General features: G+C 41.5%; 1 long non-coding RNA gene across 1 annotated transcript; it reads left to right on the top strand.

Annotated features, from left to right (window-relative positions):
* Window positions 1-966: 966 nt before the first annotated feature.
* LOC134459987 (uncharacterized) lies at window positions 967-2,142 on the top strand. Its single transcript, XR_010036934.1, has 3 exons — window positions 967-1,048; window positions 1,767-1,871; window positions 2,036-2,142. It is a non-coding gene; the product is annotated as an uncharacterized LOC134459987 (long non-coding RNA).
* The last annotated feature ends 10,090 nt before the right edge of the window (window positions 2,143-12,232 follow it).

Below are 12,232 nucleotides of genomic sequence, written 5' to 3'. Positions count from 1 at the left end.
TTGAATGTCAAATTGCTCCAGTTCATACAGTCAGTGAGCCTGCTTACTAAATGGCATGTTAACAACACGCCCCCCTTTACGCCCCAAAACCAAAAGTTGTTATCTAGGCATGAACTGTAATGTCGCTTGAGACTCATCAAAAGAGGCTCGGATTGTCAACGTCTGACAAGTGGGGGTTTTTCGGACACTCGCCATTTTTTCACCACAGCAAAACCAAGTCGTATCGCTTAGACTTCCAACATAGCCTACACACTGCAATGCCAACAACAACACAAATAGCTAGAGTGTTCACAGCAGGTCATGTGAGCACGTATAGCGATTCCCTAACAATGGCACGGCTGGTCGGCGTCTTACTTATCCATCTAAGAGGCAGATAATACTCAGATGTCTTGATCATGACGTGACATGACATTAGGGGAAAAATACAAAAATGCATTTTGTATAAAATCGTAGTTGCACAACACTGCGACAAGCAGAATAGTAAAAAAAAAAGAAGTTGTAGGGTTTGGGAAAGGGTGGGGATGCGCCATTGCGACGTAATTAACATGCTATTACAAGACACAGTACACATGTCGTCCGTGTGACAGCCGACACATTAAAAGAAATGGCTACAAGAAGTTCATGAAAATAAATCTACATATTTGTTACTGATTTGAGCGAAAGAAGAGGGACGACAACTTAAGTTTCATGCGGAAAAACGCCGAAGCCAGCTAGATGTAGAGTAGAGGACAGGGCACGACGCATAACTACACAGCACACATCACGGCCTGTGACAAGACAAATGAAAGATTTCTATGCTGGCATCCCACACAGCAGAGGACTCCGACGCGGATCCGCGTTCAAGTCACCACATCCGTGTCACTGTCACATTCGTTTGGGTTCCCCTTGGTGGATCAGGGTCGCCACCGTGCGCCGCCCCAAATTCTACTGTCAAAACGCGGACCATTGCTGGATCCATATCTGATTCACAAACGCGGACGCGCCGTAAAATCTAACGGACGTTGGTACAGTTTTTGTTGGGGCAGACACGACCGAACAGCGCTCTCCAGTAAGTATTGATTTATTTATATTAGGTGATACACAAAAGTACAAAAAGTATATCTGAAGCTTCTATACTGTCAATACTTATTGATATTTAGTAGGAATTTGTTTTATGACTTTAAAAAGTGTATGTATTTTTCATGTTAACCCTAGTTGTTTTCAAAACGAGACAGCTAATTCATTCATTCAAAGACATTGAGAACTACATTGGCTATTGTAGTATACTGTTAAAACATGATGCCATCCGATACATGGAGGAAGTGCAGTTAAATAAAAATGATCTACGTTGTGCCCATTTTAACAGCTTTGTTTACGTTAGCTTGCTAGCCAGGCAGCTACTAGCAAACCGGTTGCCTGAAGCAAACTTGTGTAGGGCACAAAAACTTAGGGCATAAGTGTTCAAATACTCTTTTGAAACGGCTATATTGGTCTGAATTTGGCTCGTAGTACACTTTTACACCGATTGGTGATGGTCGCAACAGGTTTGGCACCAACTGTGTTTTTAACGGTACAAATCCACAAGCGGTGACATCATGTTCTCCTCACATTAACGAATTCCAGGCTAATTATTTATTAGCATTATTCATGGATGCCCATGAACTGCGCCCTCGTCCCTATGCTGTCCATCATTGGTGAATGAATGAAGTAGCTGGGCTCATAGTTTAATACAGGTGTCCGTGGTTGGGCTACAAATAGCTGAATTTGTTCTTAATCTTGTGCAACAGTAAACCGGTGGAATTACCTCTGGGTCGGACAGGGCTAGCCAGCTACCCACCCTGCTACGGTGATGCCCGTCTGCTGCCTCCAGTCCCGGCTGTTACGGACCAAGAGTAAGTAGGACATTGTACATCTTATAATATTCAACATCATTACTGTCACGGGATAGAGGTGTGAAAGAGTGTTGTCCATTCCATATCGTGATGTAATGTCTGACTGTCATCCTACGAAATTTACATGAAAGCTAAGTTTAGCTCTACACCTGTTGCCTTTTCAGATCGGAGCGCTGGTGTGATGTTTCCCCGTCGACTGATCAGGGAAGGGAGGCAGCCACGGCACGCGATTGTTCAACATGACAGTGAGCCAGAAAAATTATGTCAAGAAAGATAAATAAAAAAATCATGATGAGTGAATTTCTTCGTCAGGTTTTTTTTTCTGGGAGCTTATTTAAACTGTCTAGGCCTGTGTTATCTGTAGAATTAAATGCTGTTTGAAACGATTGCTTAACTGCTTTAGAATTAGTTTATTGGGATTGTAATAAGAAAGTAACTTCATTAACGGATCCAAAATGGTCCAGTCCCGGAACATTTATGAGTCCGGAATGGGTCCGTAACTGATAAAAAATAGTGGATCCGTGACGGATGCAATAAGTGGACACGGAATGAGTCCGCATCGGATGTCGCGCCTCCGAACCGGGCTCACTGCGGACGTAAGCTTTAGCACGCGGATCCGCTACGGGTGACAAACGGGTCCTTTTTGAGTCCGCGCCACGCCTCCGCGTCGGATGATAGGCGGCGTGCAAGTGGACGCCGATACGGGTCCGTTTACCGGATCCGTTCCGGAGGATGACCTCCGGAGAGTGGACTCCGGTGCGGATCCATTACGGACTTTTGCTGTGTGGCATTACACCATTACAAGAGAAGGGCAGGGAAAGGCATCAAAATGAGTACATGTTTGCGAGTGATTTGATGAAGTCAGGATGACAACTTGGTCCCAGGCAAGAGAAACGAAACAAGCAGCGCATAGTTATCACAAGACGGTAGGCCTATGGGTAATAGAGGCAAACTTGGCTACACTGCATTAGCTAGCTAGAGGGTGTGCTGGGGTGAAGACTAACCTCAATATCCCTGAGTCACGTCTCGTCTCCCGTCTCCTCATCTTTTCTTCCCCTGCTCGAACCCTCTCCTACACCTACACCACCTCCTCCTCCTCTTCATTATCCAGCACCACCTGTCCGCTCGCGGCCCCAGTGTCCCAACCTATCGAGCCGTCCAGCAGTGGTTCCCCAATCCCCATCTCCGACGGGCCGAACCACATTAGCTCGAGCTTATGTTTTTAGTTTTAAACAACTTATCAGTGATTTTAGCACATTGGCCGCGTCCAATTTAGGGTATGCGTTATCTTTTGCGCTTGTCATGTAGCCACTCTTCTTTCTCCATTTTGCGTCCTATCGTCCACCAGAGTTTTAAGCCAGGTGGTCGTCAACTACTATTGAGGTGATGATTAGTTTTGTCAAGTGGGGGTCTATAGGGAGGGGCGGGCCTTAGAGAACCGAAGTGTTTCATTGGACTAGCCCAATGTGCATAAGAAGAAGCATCCAATGGGCGCAGATGTGTCATTTTTTACGGGTGCAGACAATAACAAATAACAAATAATTGATATATGTTTTTATTATTATTTCGGGCCCTGGGAGGGCGTTGATAGACTTTTGTCTGCTGCGCTTGTGAAGAACTATAACAACTAAATAAAAACAAAACGTTTGATGCGACTCTAGGAAGAAAAAAGTTTACTCCAAAATAGGTGGTTTGCACTACAGAGATAGCTATCCCTGTATCTTTGGAGGAAAACAGCTGAAGTGTAATTTCATTGGGAGAAAAATATGAATGGCTGAGCAACTTGCCATCTGAGGATGTAGCTTATTGTGCAACTTCAGGGTCAAGCTTTAGTTTCCTTACAAAGGGCTTTACTGACTGGGAGGATGCTGTTTATAATAAAAGAGGCATGATACCAAAGCATAGCCATTCAAAGGGAATAGGCTGAGTTGGCTGAAAACTACAACATATTTATTATTATACGAGAGTGATTCTACGATTTCCCTACGCTTTTGGCAAAAGCAAAATGTCAATTATCAGTATTTTTTTTCAACTAAATGACCTAGATGTTAACATAGTGTATATATTTAAGTTTCCAAACAAACAAATTGCCAAGCTTAATCTTAAATCATTTGATAAATACTCTAATGAAAGCGAACATTTGCTTAATTATTTTGTCAACAGTGTTATGGACAAATACTATGTCATTTCAAACATATATAAAAATACTACAGAGTTGAAACAATATATGTTTGAAAGTGCTTATGTCCCTTAGCAGTAATGTTGTCATTAATCTGCGCAACTGATATAGAAAATGTGATTGTTGAGCTTCATAAGTAGGATTTTATGAGTCACTGTGATACAAACTGACACATTTTTCATCATAAATCCCTGTAACGTCTGATTTGAATATAGTCACCCTCCTTACACAAGACTTCCTTCTCCAGAGATAATCCCTAGTGTATGTTCATAGGATTTTTCCAACACATAAGGGATCAATAGCGCAAAAACACACTTTCAAAACAGTCAACGGTGTAACTCAACTGTGTTACGGTCAACAGTGCAGGGGAACAAGTCGGCACTTTTTTAGGAGAAAAAAACAGAGCAGACAAACCCATCTCCCTAGAACACAAATTATTTTGTTTGTTTGTCTGTCAATATGGATATAAATTGGCAAAAAACATACTCCTCCTCAACTGTCATCAGTGTTGCCAGATTGGGCTGGTTCCCGCCCAATTGGGCTGCTTAGGATGGCCGTGTGGGGGTAAAAATGGCATCTATCAGAAAAACCTTCCCACTGCCATATAAATCAATAGAATTGGGCGGGTTTTTAGGGCGGATTTTGATCATTTTTTGGGCTGGAAATCATCAGCCTCATCTGGCAACCCTGACTGTCATACTTAATTGTAACACCATTGACGGTAACACCGTTGACATTTCAGCCATTTTTATGGTGTTGTGCTAACTGAGGACCTCAGAAGTTCCACCACAACACCTTAATCAATTCATGTATCTGTATGCTTTATCTGTGTTTTTCCACATGTGATTTCTAATTCAGATTCTTATGAATATGTTGATAACACTGTTGACAGGCAATTTTCCCGCTATGAGAACATGAAAAAGAATGGATTAAATTCTGGAAGGATGGAGCTCAAAATTTACCAAAAAGTCTTCCCGTATCCTGCCAAAGAGGTTATGACATCACGTGATGTTATTCGTATGGCCTAAGACCAAACCATTACTGATTTATGGAGGAGGTTTCAGACCGTGACACGGTTAACACAGTTTTCGTGGACACACACAAAATGGCAAATTTCATGTATAATGGAAAGGACAGTGGTCTTTCTGACAGTTTTGTCATATGGTGATGATTACTGTGAATCAACATTTGCAATCGTCTTGGGCAAAACAAGTTTCTTTACATGCTAATATGAAGACTGAATCTGACATTTGGAAAACAGGACGGCATGAAAACGCCCAAAACCAGTATTAAATATTCATTCTTGCTGAGGGAAATAATGCTATGTCTACACTTTCTGTATTATATGAAAGATAAATGTTTTCTAATGTCCAAAATATCATTGGATGCAGTTAATAGTTAGTGGAATTGCCAAATAAAATCCACGGACTTAAAAGTGTAGTCGAATTAGAGAATCACTCAGGGACATGTCTATTTACTATTTCACATTAGGCCTATACATTCATAGAAGGCCCTATATATAGGCCTGTGTAGCCTATATTTATTTATTTTATGAATTCATTTTTTATTTATATTTTATATTAATAATAAAATTTCGGATGCGCATCATGGACCTTGCCTACTTCACATGGCTGGCTACGGCCATGGCTACAAACCCTCCCCACTCTGGCTCCAAGGTCCTAATGTCTATACTGCCCTCCAAACACAAACTAGAGTAGGCCTAACTACATTCTGCATTTTTACAAAATTGAGTTTAAACTAAGTTTAAACAGAAAATGGTCTTCATTAAACCTATTTTGACTTGTGTTCGAAATGTGTCCCATTTTTTAAAGATATTGCTATGTCAAAGTTGCAGCCTAACTACAATATCCTACCATATACCAAGACCTTGACGGCATTTTTCTCAGCTTCGATGTTGGCATAGTTACTGCACTAGTGCCTTTGTAGGGCGGCACTAGGAGACATTTAATCAGCCACATATGTATTATCTACAGGTCTATCATTCTGTGATTGTTGGCAAATATCACTTGCCAGTTTCAGGGGCCAAGTTAAATCTTTGGCTAGCTGTCAATCAAGACATTGTGATTTCATTTTGTTATTTTATTTCCTCAGACTGCTAAGATATGTTTTTCAAATAGTCACTAGAAATTAATGCAGAGTGAGTGAACAAGCTGAAACAGGTTAGCCTATATAAATAGTGTGATACGCAGTGCGAATTTCCTGCAGAAGCCTGCTGAGTAGTTTGTTTAAATTTCCATCTCAAAAGTAAACAAAGGTCTGCATTTTCCTCATGCTAACAACATTAGGTCTTTTGTTGTGTTTTTGTAACCCGGACAACCATACAATGTCAAGTTATGTCATTTTATTATATGGTTGTGACGTCATCTGTCGAATGCTCCATTCATTTCAACGGGGCTCCCCAACGTTCGGACGTCTGTTATTTTTCGATAACGGACGGGTTGGTCTATAACAGACCGCTGTCAATGGCAACAAGACTTTTCACTGCTAAAGCGACTTTTCAACAAGACTCTAATCAGCTGCTGTGATAGACAGCACCCGTTGTCCTGGCTACCGCTGTCAATGGCAACAAGACGTTCACTGCTAAAGCCACTGGCTTGTAGCCTATACAAGTCAGTGGCTAAAGCGAATGTTTCATATCACTCCGCAGGGGGTCCGGTACGTCTTTTGTCACTCTAATCAGCTGCTGTGATAGACAACACCTGTCCTGGCTAGCCTACCTAGCTGTTGCCTAGCGGTGTTCCACAACGGCTCTGTTTTGTTTTGCGCAGCAACAATCTTAACATTAAATAGGTCTAAAGAAATGTCCCCGCATGTGTAAATCATTTAAGTATATCCATATAATAAGCGGGTTAACTTTCGGCGAGTCGGTCGCTTTGTGGAATAGCAGCACTTCAGAGAGAACAAGACCCCTCCGCTCCGCGTCGGGGTCTAAAGATTCTCTCTGTCGTGCTGCTATTCCACGGTAGCGACCTTCTCGCCGAACGTTAACCCTTACTTAATATCACATTGTGTTCTGCAAGTGAGTTGTTAATTTCCACTGGAACATTTCACGCTACCCATTGTCTTGTATCTCCAGTTAATTGCACATTATTCATGCCTAATGGCCACAGTTAGTGCCAAAATGAGGAGAGAATGTGTGTGTGTGTCTGTGTGTGGCTGTCTGTGTGTGTGTGTGTGTGTGTGTGTGTGTGTGTGTGTGTGTGTGTGTGTGTGTGTGTGTGTGTGTGTGTGTGCGTGTGCGCGTGCGTGCGCGTGCGTGTGTCTGCGTGTCAGTGTGTGTCAGTGTTTGCTGTATATCTCGCCAGGCTACATAAAGGTGCTCAATGTGTATATACAGGTGCAATACACACATCTTGAAGAACAATTGCAAAGTGTGTGTGTGTGTGTGTGTGTGTGTGTGTGTGTGTGTGTGTGTGTGTGTGTGTGTGTGTGTGTGTGTGTGTTTTCCACCCACCCTCATTACACACCTTTAGGCTCCATCTGAATACTAATGGCCCGTCACAGGAGCAGACCCATTCACCTGTGGCAGGTACCCATTCACTTTGTCAGTTGATAATGCAGCTCAATGTTATCATGCTGTTATCGTGTACCGGGGTGGGCATGGCCTTAATAGTATGTACTGTATGTTCAGGCCTCAAGGACACTGACTCATCTGACAAATCGGACTCATGGGTGGCTGAAACATGTAATGACATCAAGTCAAGAAATGGTTAAATGTTACAGTTTTTCTCGATTGCTTACACACAATTTTTGGAATCAGTTTTCAAATTCTCAAAACATAAATCCCCAAAATTCATACACAACGGACAAAACCCCTCACTTCTCCTGAAAAATGCACGTCTTGTTTCAAAACAATGTACTCTCTTCTAAAAAGGCAATTTTGTTCTCAAAATACACACACAAGCAGTCCAGGCACGTGCACAGCATAGTTGCCCACGGTGCCCGAGCAATGGCCCTTTTGCCCACATTGGCTGATATTGCCCTTCCAAGGGAGGGGGAAATTATATGGCAATTATAATTTCATATTTCAATATCATTTGATTTCTTTATAATTCATAATTTTGATTGAAGTTTTGTACAATAAAGACTTATTCAGTCATACAAATTCATCAGACCCGTCGAGAATGGGCACGAGCGATGTGAGGTAGCTACGCAACAACTCCGGTGGGGAGGGAGAAGGCACGCGACAGGCGCTTGAGCGCCTAGCCTATAAGAGACACAAAAGATTTTGAAGATGCCTGGGTGTCGGCTAGAGCCCTACACACAGTCTACATATTAGGGTACAAAATATGCTCACAATCAACCTCTCTAATACAATGTTGAGTTTAGAACTTTTAGTTATCATACATCTGACAGCCAGCCAGCGCCACGTTTAGGTAGCAAAAAAACCCGACAGCCAAAAAAAATAGTTTAAGATTTCATGTTTCAACTGATTTGCTTTGCAATTCGTATTTTTGATTGAAGCTTCCTAAATTAAGTTTAAGTTTTCAAATTCAGATTCACCTGCACCTCGAGAGATAGGCAAAGGGAGGGGCAGCATGCGCGTTGCGGGGGGCACGCGCAGCTCTACATGGGAGGGAGGGCGGAGCAAGCATGCGACCAGGGCAGAGACGCAAAATATGTCGAAGATGTCGTGGGAGTAGAGCGACTGCCCTGACGGCCTGAGGTGAGCTGGAAACATAGCAGACTGCACAGTATTAAACTACATGATCACAATTAATGTCTCTTAAAGCCGATCTCGAGTTTAGGACGTTTAGTGATCCTAAATAATCTGACAGCCGGTGTAGGCCTACCACGTTCAGATATTGGGGAAAAACGACAGCCAGCTAGCTTGCAGTCAACGTTTTACATGGCTCAGGTTGTTTTGTGGAAGGCTAACCCAACTAAGAAACATGCAGATGACATGTCGTTTTATCAAGCAAGAGAGAACTTAAGGGGGTAGGCTAGCTAAAGGAAGCACATCTCTGCAGAGTTGGCTGCGAAAAAAAATGAACAGTTGCAGGTGAGGCAGAGAATCTTTTTCAGGATTGTAGAGGTTTGATCTTGGTGAGACCGCTAGGAAAGTGCTTTTTCTTACGCTGATATATTCTCCGACCCAAAGATACTGTTTCCACTGTCAATGTCCATGTAATTGAAATAAATCCACTCCACATGATAACTGACGTTTACTGTTCTTCTCAAGACATAGGCCTACAAAATGTGCATGAACTAACTAAAATATCTGTAATGAAAATAAAAGGTTATAAAGTCTGCGAGAAGCTCGGAGCTTCAGAGCAACAGATAAGAACTGGTCGCTCCCACGCCACGGTTCTTTGCGATCTGAAATGAAAGCCGGCTCGTCAATTCTTAAAGCGACAGTACACATTTTTAATATTGGCTACAAAAGACCCAACAAATGACCTAAACCTCTGAATTCTTATTGTTTTAGCTTTCCTATATAATATTCATCATTTTAATCATGGAATATGCCTATTAATGAAATTTCAAATTCAAATTGAATGATCTTTTTAACCATTTTTAAACTATTTCTATTTATTATAACTTAAAGTCTACTTTGGCTGCTACAAGGATTATAAAGATGACAGTGGGTTAATTGATTAATTAGCCTATTAATTTGCTCATCATTTCATTTAATTTAAGATGAGGATGACTCAGAGCCACAGACCTCTGCATATAGGGCAGGTAGGCATAAGACTGATCATCTCTGTGACTGATACAGGTTTAAAAACTATCAAGGCTTTTTCTCATAATTTCATTTAATTTAGGGGCAGCCACATACCACACATGAGGAAATGTGGATCAGGAGACATTTAGGGCAGGTGGGCATAAGGCTCATCATCTCTGATATGATTAATAGGTAGGCCTACATGTTTAAAAACTAGCATGTTATATCATATGGTACGCATATTCAAGATACTATACAATAAAATAATATTAATAATTATGACAATAATATACTACTTCTACTACTACTACTAAAAATAATAATACCCATGGTGCAGTTTCCTAAAAATTCTGAAGGCCGCTCATTGTTGATGGGGTTTTTTTTTGGGGGGGGGGGGTTGCCCTTTCTTCAGGTTAGAGCAACTGCCCTTTGAGATTCCTGTGCACGTCCCTGAAGCAGTCATTTTAATTCACTCTCATATGAACCATTGAACACTAATATGCACAAGGTAAAACTTTATACTCAGCTTGACACACAGTAGTTTTTCAGTGTTCCACTTACTAATATTTTTCTGTAGTAAAATACTGAATTATTGTTTTTAGACTGAGAGTACACAGATGTGTGGCAAAAATATATATTTTACATATTGTTCTGACATTGAAAAGCATTGCACTAATTTATTGTAAAATATTGGGTAACCACATGAAAGTGATCTCGTGCATTATATATTTTGGAGATCAAAAACTAAACAAACTAAACGCGGGAAGGACATTTTCTGAAAAATCAGGATAAGTTGTTGAACAAACATGTCTGACGTCTATCTTTGGCGATGTAGGACCGTTTAACAGACATGTCTGACAGAACATCCTACCGTAGGATAAAATTACAACATAGGACAGTTTGTCAGAACACCGGATTTTAAAACTCTGTTTACGTGTAAACGGAAGGCCAAAACGAATGCGTTTTCAAATGGATCCATATAGGCCTACACAGCTTTTAAGTTTCACCAATCATATGGGCAATTCAAGATTTATTCATGCCCCATGCAAATGTATCATTAAAAAGACACTATGAACAGGTAAATGTCTTTTCCCTCACATGCAGTATAGATCTGAAGTGAAATTCAGCAGAACAAAAATGAATAGGCCCTCTTAGCAGCAGATGGGATTTCAAAGGTTGAATTAAGTGTTGGCAATTATAGCAGTGGTGTGAGTAAAGCAGCAGCAGAGCTGTGAAAGAGACGGGCTGTGTAAATATTGCCTCTGCGTTGATTTGACGCCCGCCGTGACAAAGGTCAATATTCACATCAACATACTGAAACAGCAGCAGACTTTTATGACACTATAATAGGCCTACTTATAACACAGACACAACTAGCATTAGAATAGAATAGAATAGAATAGAATAGAATAGAATAGAAATGTTTTATTGTGATCATACACATATTGACATTAAACAATGACATACAGTACAGTATATACTAATGCACAGTTAGTGCAGGTCAGTGACATTAAACACTAACACAGTGCACATATAGGGATGAGGTTGTGCTAAAGCACCTGACCCTTTTTTGTCGCAATGTACCTTGGTCCATTTTGACATGAGCATCTACAAATGCTTGACAATCAAATGTATATAGCCTATCAATAATGCTCCACTGTAACATAGCCTTACACAGTAGCCTCTATCCGATAGCACCTGCCCTTGAGCACCTGCCCCACAAAATATTTGTGCACGTCACTGAACACTAATATAGTACACCGTACATTAGTAGTTTACACACTGACAGAGTCCATCAGTGCTATGAATGACACACTGACACAGTACAGCAGTGGTAGCATGAACAGGGCACGGTCACTAAAACAGTATTGCAGACAATGACACATTAAAACAGTATTATGAGTAAGACACTGATAAAGTAAAACAACTCTATGGCTAAGAAAAGAGCATGATGGCTTCAACAATGGTACTAAGTCAGAGTTGAGTACATCCTTAGATCCTTAGATTCAGGATAAAGCCGGCCCTGCCGTGGCTCAGGCACAGGGCACTGCTCTGCTACATCGGCGACCCGGGTTCAATTCCGGCGTGGGACCTTTGCCGACCCCTCCCTGCTGGAGTACTTTGATGCCTGAATTGTGCTAAACAAAAATTGTTGTCAAGGTGTTATTACAGGGTGATGTGGGTTCAAGCTGCTCACCAAATCTCAGTTTTCAAAACAATCAAAAGAAGAAAAGGAAACATTTTTAATATTAACGAAGACCAAACCCTACTCTTATAGGATTAAGGCTGCCTCTTGGCACGCACACAGACAGACAGACAGACAGACAGACAGACAGACAGACAGACAGACACACACACACACACACACACACACACACACACACACACACACACACACACACACACACACACACACACACACACACACACACACACACACACACACACACACACACACACACACACACACACACACACACACACACACAGCAGCAG

This window comes from Engraulis encrasicolus, chromosome 2 (genome assembly GCF_034702125.1).
Source record: "Engraulis encrasicolus isolate BLACKSEA-1 chromosome 2, IST_EnEncr_1.0, whole genome shotgun sequence".
In the NCBI taxonomy this organism is placed as follows: Eukaryota; Metazoa; Chordata; class Actinopteri; order Clupeiformes; family Engraulidae; genus Engraulis; species Engraulis encrasicolus.
The sequence above is the reverse complement of the archived record's forward strand: the minus strand, read 5'-3'. Positions and strand labels throughout refer to the sequence as shown.